Source organism: Myxine glutinosa, chromosome 11 (genome assembly GCF_964187855.1).
Source record: "Myxine glutinosa chromosome 11, kmMyxGlut1.1, whole genome shotgun sequence".
NCBI lineage: Eukaryota > Metazoa > Chordata > Myxini > Myxiniformes > Myxinidae > Myxine > Myxine glutinosa.
The window spans coordinates 93,891,275-93,905,069 of NC_136271.1; positions in this window are offsets into that span (position 1 = coordinate 93,891,275).

The following is a 13,795-nucleotide window of genomic DNA, read 5'->3' on the forward strand; positions in this document are numbered from 1 at the left end:
GAAATTGTTTTTTGCAACACTAACACAAATGCGAATAATGGTTTACAACAGTAGCACGAGTGCGGAAAGTGGTTTTCAACACGAACACAAGTGTGGAAAGTGGTTTTCAACACGAGCACAAGTGCCATAAGTGGTTTTCCAACACCAACCCAATTGCGGAAAGTGGTTTTCAAACCAGCATAAGTGTGGAAATTGGTTTTTCAACACTAACACAAGTGCGAAAAGTGGTTTTTCAACACTAACACAAGTGCGAAAAGTGGTTTTTCCACACTAATACAAGTGCAAAAGTGGTTTCCTGTACCAACACAAGTGCGAAAAGTGGTTTTTCAACACTAACACAAGTGCGAAAAGTGGTTTTTCAACACTAACACAAGTGCGAAAAGTGTTTTTTCCACACTAATACAAGTGCAAAAGTGGTTTCCTGCACCAACACAAGTGCGAAAAGTGGTTTTTCAACACTAACACAAGTGCGAAAAGTGGTTTTTCAACACTAACACAAGTGCGAAAAGTGGTTTTTCAACACTAACACAAGTGCGAAAAGTGTTTTTTCTACACTAATACAAGTGCAAAAGTGGTTTCCTGCATCAACACAAGTGCGAAAAGTGGTTTTTCAACACTAACACAAGTGCGAAAAGTGGTTTTTCAAAACTAACACAAGTGCAAAAAGTGGTTTTTCAACACTATCACAAGTGCAAAAAGTGTTTTTTCCACACTAATACAAGTGCAAAAGTGGTTTCCTGCACCAACACAAGTGTGAAAAGTGGTTTTTCAACACTAACACCAGTGCGAAAAGTGGTTTTTCAACACTAACACAAGTGCGAAAAGTGGTTTTTCCACACTAATACAAGTGCAAAAGTGGTTTCCTGCACCAACACAGGTGCGAAAAGTGGTTTTTCAACACTAACACAAGTGCGAAAAGTGGTTTTTCAACACTAACACAAGTGCGAAAAGTGTTTTTTCCACACTAATACAAGTGCAAAAGTGGTTTCCTGCACCAACACAGGTGCGAAAAGTGGTTTTTCAACACTAACACAAGTGCGAAAAGTGGTTTTTCAACACTAACACAAGTGCGAAAAGTGTTTTTTCCACACTAATACAAGTGCAAAAGTGGTTTCCTGCACCAACACAAGTGAGACAAGTGGTTTTGCAACACTAACACAAGTGCAAAAAGTGGTTTTCAATGCCAGCACAAGTGTGCACACTGGTTTTGCAACACTAACACAAGTGAGTCAAATGGTTTTGCAACACGAACACAAGTGCAAAACGTGGTTTTGAACACTAACAGTAGCGGGAAACGTGGTTTTCAACACCAGCAGAAGTGCAAAAAGTTGTTTTGAACGCCAGCACAAGTGCGGAAGGTGGTTTTGCAATACCAACACATTTGTGAAAAGTGGTTTTCAATGCCAGCACAAGTGTGGAAAGTGGTTTTACAACACTAGCTCAAGTGCGGAAAGTGGTATTCAATGCCAGCACAAGTGTGGAAAGTTGTTTTCAACACTAGCACAAGTGTGGAAAGTGGTTTTGCAACACAGGCACAAGTGAAGAACGTGGTTTCCAACACGAGCGCAAGTTTGGAAACTGGTTTTGCAACACGAGCTCAAGTGCAGACAGTGGTTTTCAACGCAAGCACAAGTGCGAAAAGTGGTTTTGCAACACTAACACAAGTGAGTCAAGTGGTTTCGCAACACTAACACAAGTACAAAAAGTGGTTTTGAACACTAACAGGAGCGCGAAAAGTGGTTTTCAACATTAACACAAGTGCAAAAAGTGGTTTTCAATGCCAGCACAAGTGCGAAATGTGGTTTTTGCAACAATAACACAAGTGTGGAAAGTGGTTTTCAACACGAGCGCAAGTGCGAAAAGTGGATTTGCAACACTGGCATGAGTGAGAAAAGTTGTTTTGCAACACTAACACAAGTGTAATAAGTGGTTTTAAACACCAGCACGGGCGCGGAAAGTGGTTTTGCAATACTAAAACAAATGCGAAAAGTGGTTTTCAACACTAGCACGAGTGCTGAAAGTGGTTTTCAACGGCAGCAGAAGTGTGGAAATTGGTTTTTGCAACACCAACACAAATGCGCATAATGGTTTACAACACCAGCACGAGTGCGGGAAGTGGTTTGCAACACCAACACAAGTGTGGAAAGTGGTTTTCAACACGAGCACAAGTGCGATAACTGGTTTTGCAACACAAACCCAATTGTGAAAAGTGGTTTTCAACACCAGCACGAGTGCGGAGAATGGTTTTCAATGCAAGCACAAGTGTGGAAATTGGTTTTGCAACAATAACACAAGTGCAAAAAGTGGTTTTGCAACACGAACCCAATTGCGAAAGGTGGTTTTCAACATGAGCACGAGAGCGGAAAGTGGTTTTCAATGCCAGCACAAGTGTGGAAATTGGTTTTGCAACACCAAGACAAATGCGAATTGTGGTTTTCAACACTGGCGCGAGTGCGAAAAGTGGTTTTGCAACACTAACACAATTCCAAAAAGTGGTTTTCAACACTAACCAAAGTGGGAAAAATTGTTTTCAACACTGGCACAAGTGCGGAAAGTGGTTTTGCAACACAGGCACAAATGTAGAACGTGGTTTTCAACACGTGCGCAAGTGTGGAACGTGGTTTTGCAACACCAGCTCAAGTGCGAAGAGTGGTTTTCAACGCCAGCACAAGTGCGAAAAGTGGTTTTGCAACACTAACGCAAGTGAGACAAGTGGTTTTGCAACACTAACCCATGTGCAAACAGTGGTTTTCAATGCCAGCACAAGTGCGGAAAGTGGTTTAGCAATATGAGCACATGTGTGAAAAATGGTTTTCAATGCCAGCACAAGTGTGGACAGTGGTTTTGCAACACTAAACCAAGTGCAAAAAGTGGTTTTCAATGCCAGCCCAAGTGCAAAAAGTGGTTCTGCAACACGTGCTCAAGTGCAGAAAGTGGTTTTCAATGCCAGCACAAGTGTGGAAAGTGGCTTTGCAACACAAACACAAGTGCAAAAAGTGGTTTTCAATACCAGGGCAAGGGCGAGAAGTGGTTCTGCAACACTAGCTCAAGTGTCGAAAGTGGTTTTCAACACAAGCACGAGTGCGGACAGTGGTTTTCAACGCAAGCACAAGTGCGAAAAGTGGTTTTGCAACACTAACACAAGTGAGTCAAGTGGTTTCGCAACACTAACACAAGTACAAAAAGTGGTTTTGAACACTAACAGGAGCGCGAAAAGTGGTTTTCAACATTAACACACGTGCAAAAAGTGGTTTTCAATGCCAGCACAAGTGCGAAATGTGGTTTTTGCAACAATAACACAAGTGTGGAAAGTGGTTTTCAACACGAGCACAAGTGCGATAAGTGGTTTTGCAACACCAACCCAATTGCGGAAAGTGGTTTTCAAACCAGCATAAGTGTGGAAATTGGTTTTGCAACACAAACACAAGTGTAAAAAGTGGTTTTCAATGCCAGGGCAAGGGTGAAAAGTGGTTCTGCAACACTAGCTCAAGTGACGAAAGTGGTTTTCAACACAAGCACGAGTGCTGAAAGTGGTTTTCAACACCAGCATAAGTGTGGAAATTGGTTTTTGCAACACCAACACAAATGCGAATAATGGTTTACAACAGTAGCACGAGTGCGGAAAGTGGTTTGCAACACGAACACAAGTGTGGAAAGTGGTTTTCAACACTAGCACGAGTGCGGAAAGTGGTTTTCAATGCCAGCACACGTGTGGAAATTGGTTTTGCAACATTAACACAAATGCGAGTTGTGGTTTTCAACACTGGCGCAAGTGCAAAAAGTGAATTTGCTGCACTAACACAAGTGCGAAAGTGGTTCTGCAAAACGAGCTCAAGTGCGGAAAGTGGTATTCAACGCCAGCACAAGTGTAGAAAGTGGTTTTGCAACACTAACACAAGTGCGAAAGTGGTTTTGCAACACGAACCCAATAGCGAAAGGTGGTTTTCAACATGAGCACGAGTGCGGCAAGTGGTTTTCAATGCCAGCACAAGTGTGGAAATTGGTTTTGCAACACCAAGACAAATGCGAATTGTGGTTTTCAACACTGGCACAAGTGCGAAAAGTGGTTTTGCAACACTAACACAATTCCAAAAAGTGGTTTTCAACACTAACCAAAGTGGGAAAAATTGTTTTCAACACTGGCACAAGTGCGGAAAGTGGTTCTGCAACACAGGCACAAATGTAGAACGTGGTTTTCAACACGAGCGCAAGTGTGGAACGTGGTTTTGCAACACTAGCTCAAGTGCGGAGAGTGGTTTTCAACGCCAGCACAAGTGCGAAAAGTGGTTTTGCAACACTAACGCAAGTGAGACAAGTGGTTTTGCAACACTAACCCATGTGCAAATAGTGGTTTTCAATGCCAGCACAAGTGCGGAAAGTGGTTTAGCAATATGAGCGCATGTGTGAAAAATGGCTTTCAATGCCAGCACAAGTGTGGACAGTGGTTTTGCAACACTAAACCAAGTGCAAAAAGTGGTTTTCAATGCCAGCCCAAGTGCAAAAAGTGGTTCTGCAACACGAGCTCAAGTGCAGAAAGTGGTTTTCAATGCCAGCACAAGTGCGGAAAGTAGTTCTGCAACACTAGCTCAAGTGAGACAAGTGGTTTTCAATGCCAGCACAAGTGTGGAAAGTGGCTTTGCAACACTAACACAAGTGCAAAAAGTGGTTTTCAATGCCAGGGCAAGGGCGAGAAGTGGTTCTGCAACACTAGCTCAAGTGCGGAGAGTGGTTTTCAACGCCAGCACAAGCGCGAAAAGTGGTTTTGCAACACTAACGCAAGTGAGACAAGTGGTTTTGCAACACTAACCCATGTGCAAATAGTGGTTTTCAATGCCAGCACAAGTGCGGAAAGTGGTTTAGCAATATGAGCACATGTGTGAAAAATGGCTTTCAATGCCAGCACAAGTGTGGACAGTGGTTTTGCAACACTAAACCAAGTGCAAAAAGTGGTTTTCAATGCCAGCCCAAGTGCAAAAAGTGGTTCTGCAACACGAGCTCAAGTGCAGAAAGTGGTTTTCAATGCCAGCACAAGTGCGGAAAGTAGTTCTGCAACACTAGCTCAAGTGAGACAAGTGGTTTTCAATGCCAGCACAAGTGTGGAAAGTGGCTTTGCAACACTAACACAAGTGCAAAAAGTGGTTTTCAATGCCAGGCAAGGGCGAGAAGTGGTTCTGCAACACTAGCTCAAGTGTGGAAAGTGGTTTTCAACACTAACACCAGTGCAAAAAGTGGTTTTGAACACTAACAGGAGTGCGGGAAGTGGTTTTCAACACTAGCAGAAGTGCGAAAAGTGGTTTTCAACACCAGCACACGTGTGGAAAGTGGTTTTGCAACACTAACACAAATGCAAAAAGTGGTTTTCAATGCCAGCGCAAGGGCGAAAGGTGGTTCTGCAACACTAGCTCAAGTGTCGAAAGTGGTTTTCAACACAAGCACGAGTGCTGAAAGTGGTTTTCAACGCCAGCATAAGTGTGGAAATTGGTTTTTGCAACACCAACACAAATGCGAATAATGGTTTACAACAGTAGCACGAGTGCGGAAAGTGGTTTGCAACACGAACACAAGTGTGGAAAGTGGTTTTCAACAATAGCACGAGTGCGGAAAGTGGTTTTCAATGCCAGCACACGTGTGGAAATTGGTTTTGCAACATTAACACAAATGCGAGTTGTTGTTTTCAACACTTGCGCAAGTGCTAAAAGTGAATTTGCTGCACTCACACAAGTGCGAAAGTGGTTCTGCAAAACGAGCTCAAGTGCGGAAAGTGGTATTCAACGCCAGCACAAGTGTAGAAAGTGGTTTTGCAACACTAACACAAGTGTGAAAGTGGTTTTGCAACAATAACACAAGTGCGAAAAGTGGTTTTCAACACCAGCACTAGTGCTGAAAGTGGTTTTCAATGCCAGCATAAGTATGGAAATTGGTTTTTGCAACACTAACACAAATGCGAATAATGGTTTACAACAGTACCATGAGTGCGGAAAGTGGTTTTCAACATGAACACAAGTGTGGAAAGTGGTTTTCAACACGAGCACAAGTGCGATAAGTGGTTTTGCAACACCAACCCAATTGCGGAAAGTGGTTTTCAAAGCCAGCATAAGTGTGGAAATTGGTTTTGCAACACTAACACAAGTGCAAAAAGTGGTTTTCAATGCCAGGGCAAGGGCGAAAAGTGGTTCTGCAACACTAGCTCAAGTGTGGAAAGTGGTTTTCAACACTAACACCAGTGCAAAAAGTGGTTTTGAACACTAGTGGAGTGCGGGAAGTGGTTTTCAACACTAGCAGAAGTGTGAAAAGTGGTTTTCAACGCCAGCACAAGTGTGGAAAGTGGTTTTGCAACACTAACACAAGTGCAAAAAGTGGTTTTCAATGCCAGCGCAAGGGCGAAAAGTGGTTCTGCAACACTAGCTCAAGTGTCGAAAGTGGTTTTCAACACAAGCACGAGTGCAGAAAGTGGTTTTCAACACCAGCATAAGTGTGGAAATTGGTTTTTGCAACACCAACACAAATGCGAATAATGGTTTACAACAGTAGCACGAGTGCGGAAAGTGGTTTGCAACACGAACACAAGTGTGGAAAGTGGTTTTCAACAATAGCACGAGTGCGGAAAGTGGTTTTCAATGCCAGCACACGTGTGGAAATTGGTTTTGCAACATTAACACAAATGCGAGTTGTTGTTTTCAACACTTGCGCAAGTGCTAAAAGTGAATTTGCTGCACTCACACAAGTGCGAAAGTGGTTCTGCAAAACGAGCTCAAGTGCGGAAAGTGGTATTCAACGCCAGCACAAGTGTAGAAAGTGGTTTTGCAACACTAACACAAGTGTGAAAGTGGTTTTGCAACAATAACACAAGTGCGAAAAGTGGTTTTCAACACCAGCACTAGTGCTGAAAGTGGTTTTCAATGCCAGCATAAGTATGGAAATTGGTTTTTGCAACACTAACACAAATGCGAATAATGGTTTACAACAGTACCATGAGTGCGGAAAGTGGTTTTCAACATGAACACAAGTGTGGAAAGTGGTTTTCAACACGAGCACAAGTGCGATAAGTGGTTTTGCAACACCAACCCAATTGCGGAAAGTGGTTTTCAAAGCCAGCATAAGTGTGGAAATTGGTTTTGCAACACTAACACAAGTGCAAAAAGTGGTTTTCAATGCCAGGGCAAGGGCGAAAAGTGGTTCTGCAACACTAGCTCAAGTGTGGAAAGTGGTTTTCAACACTAACACCAGTGCAAAAAGTGGTTTTGAACACTAGTGGAGTGCGGGAAGTGGTTTTCAACACTAGCAGAAGTGTGAAAAGTGGTTTTCAACGCCAGCACAAGTGTGGAAAGTGGTTTTGCAACACTAACACAAGTGCAAAAAGTGGTTTTCAATGCCAGCGCAAGGGCGAAAAGTGGTTCTGCAACACTAGCTCAAGTGTCGAAAGTGGTTTTCAACACAAGCACGAGTGCAGAAAGTGGTTTTCAACACCAGCATAAGTGTGGAAATTGGTTTTTGCAACACCAACACAAATGCGAATAATGGTTTACAACAGTAGCACGAGTGCAGAAAGTGGTTTGCAACACGAACACAAGTGTGGAAAGTGGTTTTCAACACTAGCACGAGTGCGGAAAGTGGTTTTCAATGCCAGCACACGTGTGGAAATTGGTTTTGCAACATTAATAATAATAATAATAATAATTCATTTATTTTGTATAGCGCTTTTCCAGAAGCCCAAAGGCGCTTTGACAGAGTGGAAAACATAATGCATAACAATACATGAAAACAACAATTGCAAAAAGACAAGAATCAATAGGGAAATATTTAAAGCAAAAGGAGGGAGAAGGAGAAGAGATAGTCAGGGGTTAGATGCTGTGGGTTGAATGTTGAATGCAGTGTTGAACAGGTGGGTCTTTACTGATGTTTTGAATGTGGTGAGTGAGGAGGAGTCTCTGATGGTGTGAGGTAGTGAGTTCCAGAGGGTGGGAGCAGCGATGGAGAAGGCCCTGTCCCCCCAGGATCTGAATTTGGTCTGGATGGAGGGGGTCGGGAGGTTGGTACCAGCAGAGCGGAGGTTGTGAGTGGGAGTGTGTCTGGAGAGGAGGTCAGCCAGGTAGGATGGGGCCAGGTTATGGAGGGCTTTGTATGTCAAGAGGAGGATTTTGTACTGGATTCTCTGGGGGATGGGGAGCCAGTGAAGCTTGTAAAGGACGGGGTGATGTGGTCACGGGTCCGGGAATGGGTGAGTAGACGGGCAGCGGAGTTCTGAATGTATTGGAGTTTATTGGTGATTTTTGAGGGTGAACCATAGAGGAGGCTATTGCAGTAGTCCAGACGGGAGGTGATGAAGGCATGGATGAGGGTTTCTGCAGCCGTGGAGGAGAGGGATGAGCGGAGACGGGCAATGTTTTTCAGGTGAAAGAAGGCTGACTTTGTGATCTGTTTAGTGTATTTGTCGAAGGAAAGGGTTTGGTCAAAGATGACGCCAAGATTCCGAATGTGAGGGGAGGTGGATACTGGGATACCGTCGATGTTGAGGGCAAAGTTATGGGTGGATTTTGTGAGCGTTTTTGGGCCAATGATGATTATTTCAGATTTATCACAGTTAAGCTTGAGGAAGTTGATTTGAAGCCAGGATTTTATTTCAGTGATGCAGTTTGTCAGGATAGAGTGGTTGTCGGTGGAGACGGACTTGGTGGAGATGAAAAGCTGGATGTCATCGGCGAAGCAGTGGAATTGGAGACCATGACGGCAGATTAAGTGACCGAGGGGGGACAGGTAAAGGATGAAGAGGAGGGGGCCAAGAACTGAACCTTGGGGGACACCTTGGGGGAGGGGAGCAGTGGGGGATTTGGAGTTATTGATGGAGATGAACTGGCGTCTGTCAGAGAGGTATGATTTAATCCAAGAGAGGGCAGTGCCGGTAACATTAAAGGTGGATTCAAGTCGGGTGAGGAGGATGGTGTGATCGATGGTGTCAAAGGCAGCGCTGAGGTCGAGGAGGACGAGAATGTTGAGGTTGCCAGCGTCAGAGGAGAGGAGAAGGTCGTTGGTGATTTTGAGGAGAGCAGTTTCAGTACTGTGGTTGGAGCGGAATCCGGATTGGAATGTTTCATACAGGTTATTGGCAGAGAGATGATGTTTGAGTTGAGTGGCTACAGCACGTTCCAAAACTTTTGACAGAAAGGGTAGGTTGGAGATGGGTCTGAAGTTGTTTAGGGTGTCAGGGTTTAGACCAGGTTTTTTTAGAATGGGGGTAACAGCAGCAATTTTGAGGGAAGGTGGGACGATGCCTGTAGACAGGGAGGAGTTTATTGTTGCAATGATAAGTGGAGAGAGAGCAGGGAGGGAGGCCTTGACAAAGCTGGAGGGGATGGGGTCAAGAGTGCAGGTGGCAGTTTTCATTCCTATGAGGAGTTCAGAGAGGTCAGTAGGGGAGATTGGGGAGAACCGAGACAGGGGATGGCAGGACATGGGGGGGCAGGTGGTTGGAGGGGGAGTGGGTGCGGCGGTCGTCAAGCTGTTGTAGATGTTGTCAATTTTGCGTTGGAAGAAAGAGAGGAAGGAGATGCAGTTGTCTACTGTGAATGACTGGGTGGTGGTGTTCAGGGGGCGGAGGAGTTTGTTTATTGTCGAGAAGAGTGCTTTTGGGTTTCCGGAGCCAGAGTGGATAATTTGAGAGTAGTAGGCTGAGCGGGCGCGGGAGAGGGCATCTTTGTAGTGTTGTAGGTGGTCCTTGTAGGCTTGGGAGTGAACTGTGAGACCCGTTTTATTGCGGAGTCTTTCAAGTTGGCGAGCACGAGTTTTCATCAGGCGGAGTTCAGGGGTAAACCAGGGAGCAGAATGGGTGAAAGAAACTGTTTTGGTTTTTACAGGCGCAAGCTGGTCAAGGCAGGAGGAGAGAGTGTGGTTGTAGTAGTCAGTGAGGTCGGAAGGGGTGTGGAGGTCAATGAAGGGAGAAGTGGACATTTTTTCAGAGAGGGTGGATGAGAATGAGGTCGGTGAAAGAGCGTTTAGCTTACGGAAGTTGATAGTGCGATAATGCCTTGGTGTTGGGGCGGGGATGTTGATGGTCAGAGTGATGGCTAAGTGGTCAGAGAGGGTGAGGTCGGAGCCAGAGAGATGGTGCAAATTTAATCCAGTGGAGCAGACAAGGTCCAAAATGTGACCACGGATATGGGTAGGAAAGTCGACATGTTGAGTGAGGTTAAAGCAGGTGAGTAAATCAGTGAAGTCAGTGGTTATTGTGGAGTCAGTGGAGTCCATGTGGATATTGAAATCACCAAGGAGGAGGATTGAGGGGGAGAGGGAACATAACTGGGTCAGAAAGTAGGAGAAGTCAGACAGGAATGATGGGTGTGGTTTGGGAGGGCGGTAGACGACAGCCATGACTGACTGCGTGCGACCAGAGAGTTTTAAAGCCAGGTGTTCAAATGATGGAGCAGATGAGATGGAGATGAGGTTGGTCTTGATGTCTTGACGGTGGATAACAGCAATTCCACCACCTCGGCCCTCCGAGCGTGGTTTATTGACGTAGGAATATCCATTGGGTGTGGTGAGGTTGTGTGTAGTAGCCCAGAGGTTGTTGCCAGGTTTCGGTGAGACAGAGAAAGTCCAGTTTGTTATCCAGGATGTATTCGTTCAGGATGAGGCATTTGTTGTTGAGGGACCGGGTGTTGAACAGGGTGAGCTTGATGTTGTTTTGAACAGCAGGGATGAATTCAGGTGATTTAGCCAGGGTTCGTAGGCAGGAGGTGCGATCGTGTGCGTTGCTGTGACCAGGTGCGCTGGGACGAAGAGTGAGAGTGCGCTGAGCCGACCAAAGGACGGGGATGGAGTGACCTGATTGCAAATAAACAAACTTACGACCGGAGCCACGGTGAATGTACCTGGGTCGTCGGAGGAGTCCATTTGATTTGATGGCAGAGATGCATGATGGGGTGGAGCGGGTATTGAGCAGAAGGAGCCTTGCGGCGGAGTACCGCAGAGCCATGCCAGGCAGGAGCGGAGAGACGAGACGAGGCCAAGGTTGAGGAGGTGAAACAATGGTCCCAACCCACGAGAGCGGGCCCGAGGAAACGAAGGAGCCAGGTAGGTGAAGCTAGGAGCAGGGCCGGGACCAAGCAGAGGGCAGGCAGGAGCAAAGCGACGAACACGAGGCCAAGGTTGATCACGGCGGGAAACCGCCACCAAACCGCTGCGATGGTCACAACCCACGAGAGCGCGCCCGAGGAAACAGCGAGCAGGCGAAGGAGCCGGGCAGGCGAAGCAGGGAGCAGAGCCGGGGCTATGCAGAGGGCAGACTCAATGGCCAAAAAATCCGCACGACCACCAAAAAAGAAAGCAACTGACAGTGGCCCGGTCGAAGAAGCGGCGAGCATGTGACGCCTGCGTCCTCTTCATACCGGACCGGAAGCGGAAATACACATTACATTAACACAAATGCGAGTTGTGGTTTTCAACACTGGCGCAAGTGCAAAAAGTGAATTTGCTGCACTAACACAAGTGCGAAAGTGGTTCTGCAAAACGAGCTCAAGTGCGGAAAGTGGTATTCAACGCCAGCACAAGTGTAGAAAGTGGTTTTGCAACACTAACACAAATGCGAAAGTGGTTTTGCAACAATAACACAAGTGCGAAAAGTGGTTTTCAACACCAGCACGAGTGCTGAAAGTGGTTTTCAAAGCCGGCATAAGTATGGAAATTGGTTTTTGCAACACTAACACAAATGCGAATAATGGTTTACAACAGTAGCACGAGTGCGGAAAGTGGTTTTCAACACGAACACAAGTGTGGAAACTGGTTTTCAACACGAGCACAAGTGCGATAAGTGGTTTTGCAACACCAACCCAATTGCGGAAAGTGGTTTTCAAAGCCAGCATAAGTGTGGAAATTGGTTTTTGCAACACCAACACAAATGCGAATAATGGTTTACAACACCAGCGCGATTGCGGAAAGTTGTTTTCAACACGATCGAAGTTTGGAAAGTGGTTTTACAACACGAGCTCAAGTGAGGAGAGTGGTTTTCAACGCCAGCACAAATGCGAAAAGTGGTTTTGCAACACTAACACAAGTGAGTCAAATGGTTTTAAAACACTAACACAAGTTCAAAAAGTGGTTTTGAACAATAACAGGAGCGCGGAAAGTGGTTTTCAACACCAGCAGAAGTGCAAAAAGTTGTTTGCAACACCAGCACAAGTGCGGAAAGTGGTTTTGCAATACGAGCACATGTGTGTAAAGTGGTTTTCAATGCCAGCACAAGTGTGGAAAGTGGTTTTGCAACACTAACACAAGTGCAAAAAGTTATTTTCAATGCCAGCACAAGTGCGAAAAGTGGTTTTCAATGCCAGCACAAGTGCGATAAGTGGTTTTGCAACACCAAGACAAATGCCAATTGTGGTTTTCAACACTAGCGCAAGTGCGAAATGTGGATAATTTGCAACACTGGCACGAGTGACAAAAGTTGTTTTGCAACACTAACACAAGTGTAATAAGTGGTTTTCAACACCAGCACGGGCGCGGAAAGTGGTTTTGCAATACTAAAACAAATGCAAAAAGTGGTTTTCAACACCAGCACGAGTGCTGAAAGTGGTTTTCAACGGCAGCAGAAGTGTGGAAATTGGTTTTTGCAACACCAACACAAATGCGAATAATGGTTTCAACACCAGCACGAGTGCGGGAAGTGGTTTGCAACACCGACACAAGTGTGGAAAGTGGTTTTCAACACGAGCACAAGTGCAATAACTGGTTTTGCAACACGAACCCAATTGCGAAAGGTGGTTTTCAACATGAGCACGAGTGCGGAAAGTGGTTTTCAATGCCAGCACAAGTGCGAAAAGTGGTTTTGCAACACTAACACAATTCCAAAAAGTGGTTTTCAACACTAACCAAAGTGGGAAAATTTGTTTTCAACACTGGCACAAGTGCGGAAAGTGGTTTTGCAACACGGGCAAAGTGTAGAACGTGGTTTTTAACACGAGCGCAAGTGTGGAAAGTGGTTTTGCAACACTAGCTCAAGTGCGGAGAGTGGTTTTCAACGCCAGCACAAGTGCGAAAAGTGGTTTTGCAACACTAACACAAGTGAGACAAGTGGTTTTGCAACACTAACACAAGTGCAAAAAGTGGTTTTCAATGCCAGCACAAGTGTGGACGCTGGTTTTGCAACACTAACACAAGTGAGTCAAATGGTTTTGCAACACGAACACAAGTGCAAAACGTGGTTTTGAACACTAACAGTGGCGGGAAACGTGGTTTTCAACACCAACAGAAGTGCAAAAAGTTGTTTTCAACGCCAGCACAAGTGCGGAAGGTGGTTTTGCAATACCAGCACATGTGTGAAAAGTGGTTTTCAATGCCAGCACAAGTGTGGAAAGTGGTTTTACAACACTAACACAAGTGCAAAAAGTAGTTTTCAATGCCAGCACAAGTGCGAAAAGTGGTTCTGCAACACTAGCTCAAGTGCGGAAAGTGGTATTCAATGCCAGCACAAGTGTGGAAAGTTGTTTTCAACACCAGCACAAGTGCGGAAAGTGGTTTTGCAACACAGGCACAAGTGTAGAACGTGGTTTCCAACACGAGCGCAAGTTTGGAAAGTGGTTTTACAACACTAACACAAGTGAGACAAGTGGTTTTGCAACACTAACACAAGTACAAAAAGTGGTTTTCAACACGAACACAATTGCAAAAAGTGGTTTTCAATGCCAGCACAACTGCGATAAGTGGTTTTGTTACACCAAGACAAATGCCAATTGTGGTTTTCAACAAGAGCGCAAGTGCGAAAAGTGGATTTGCAACACTAACACAAGCGCGAAAAGTGGTTTTT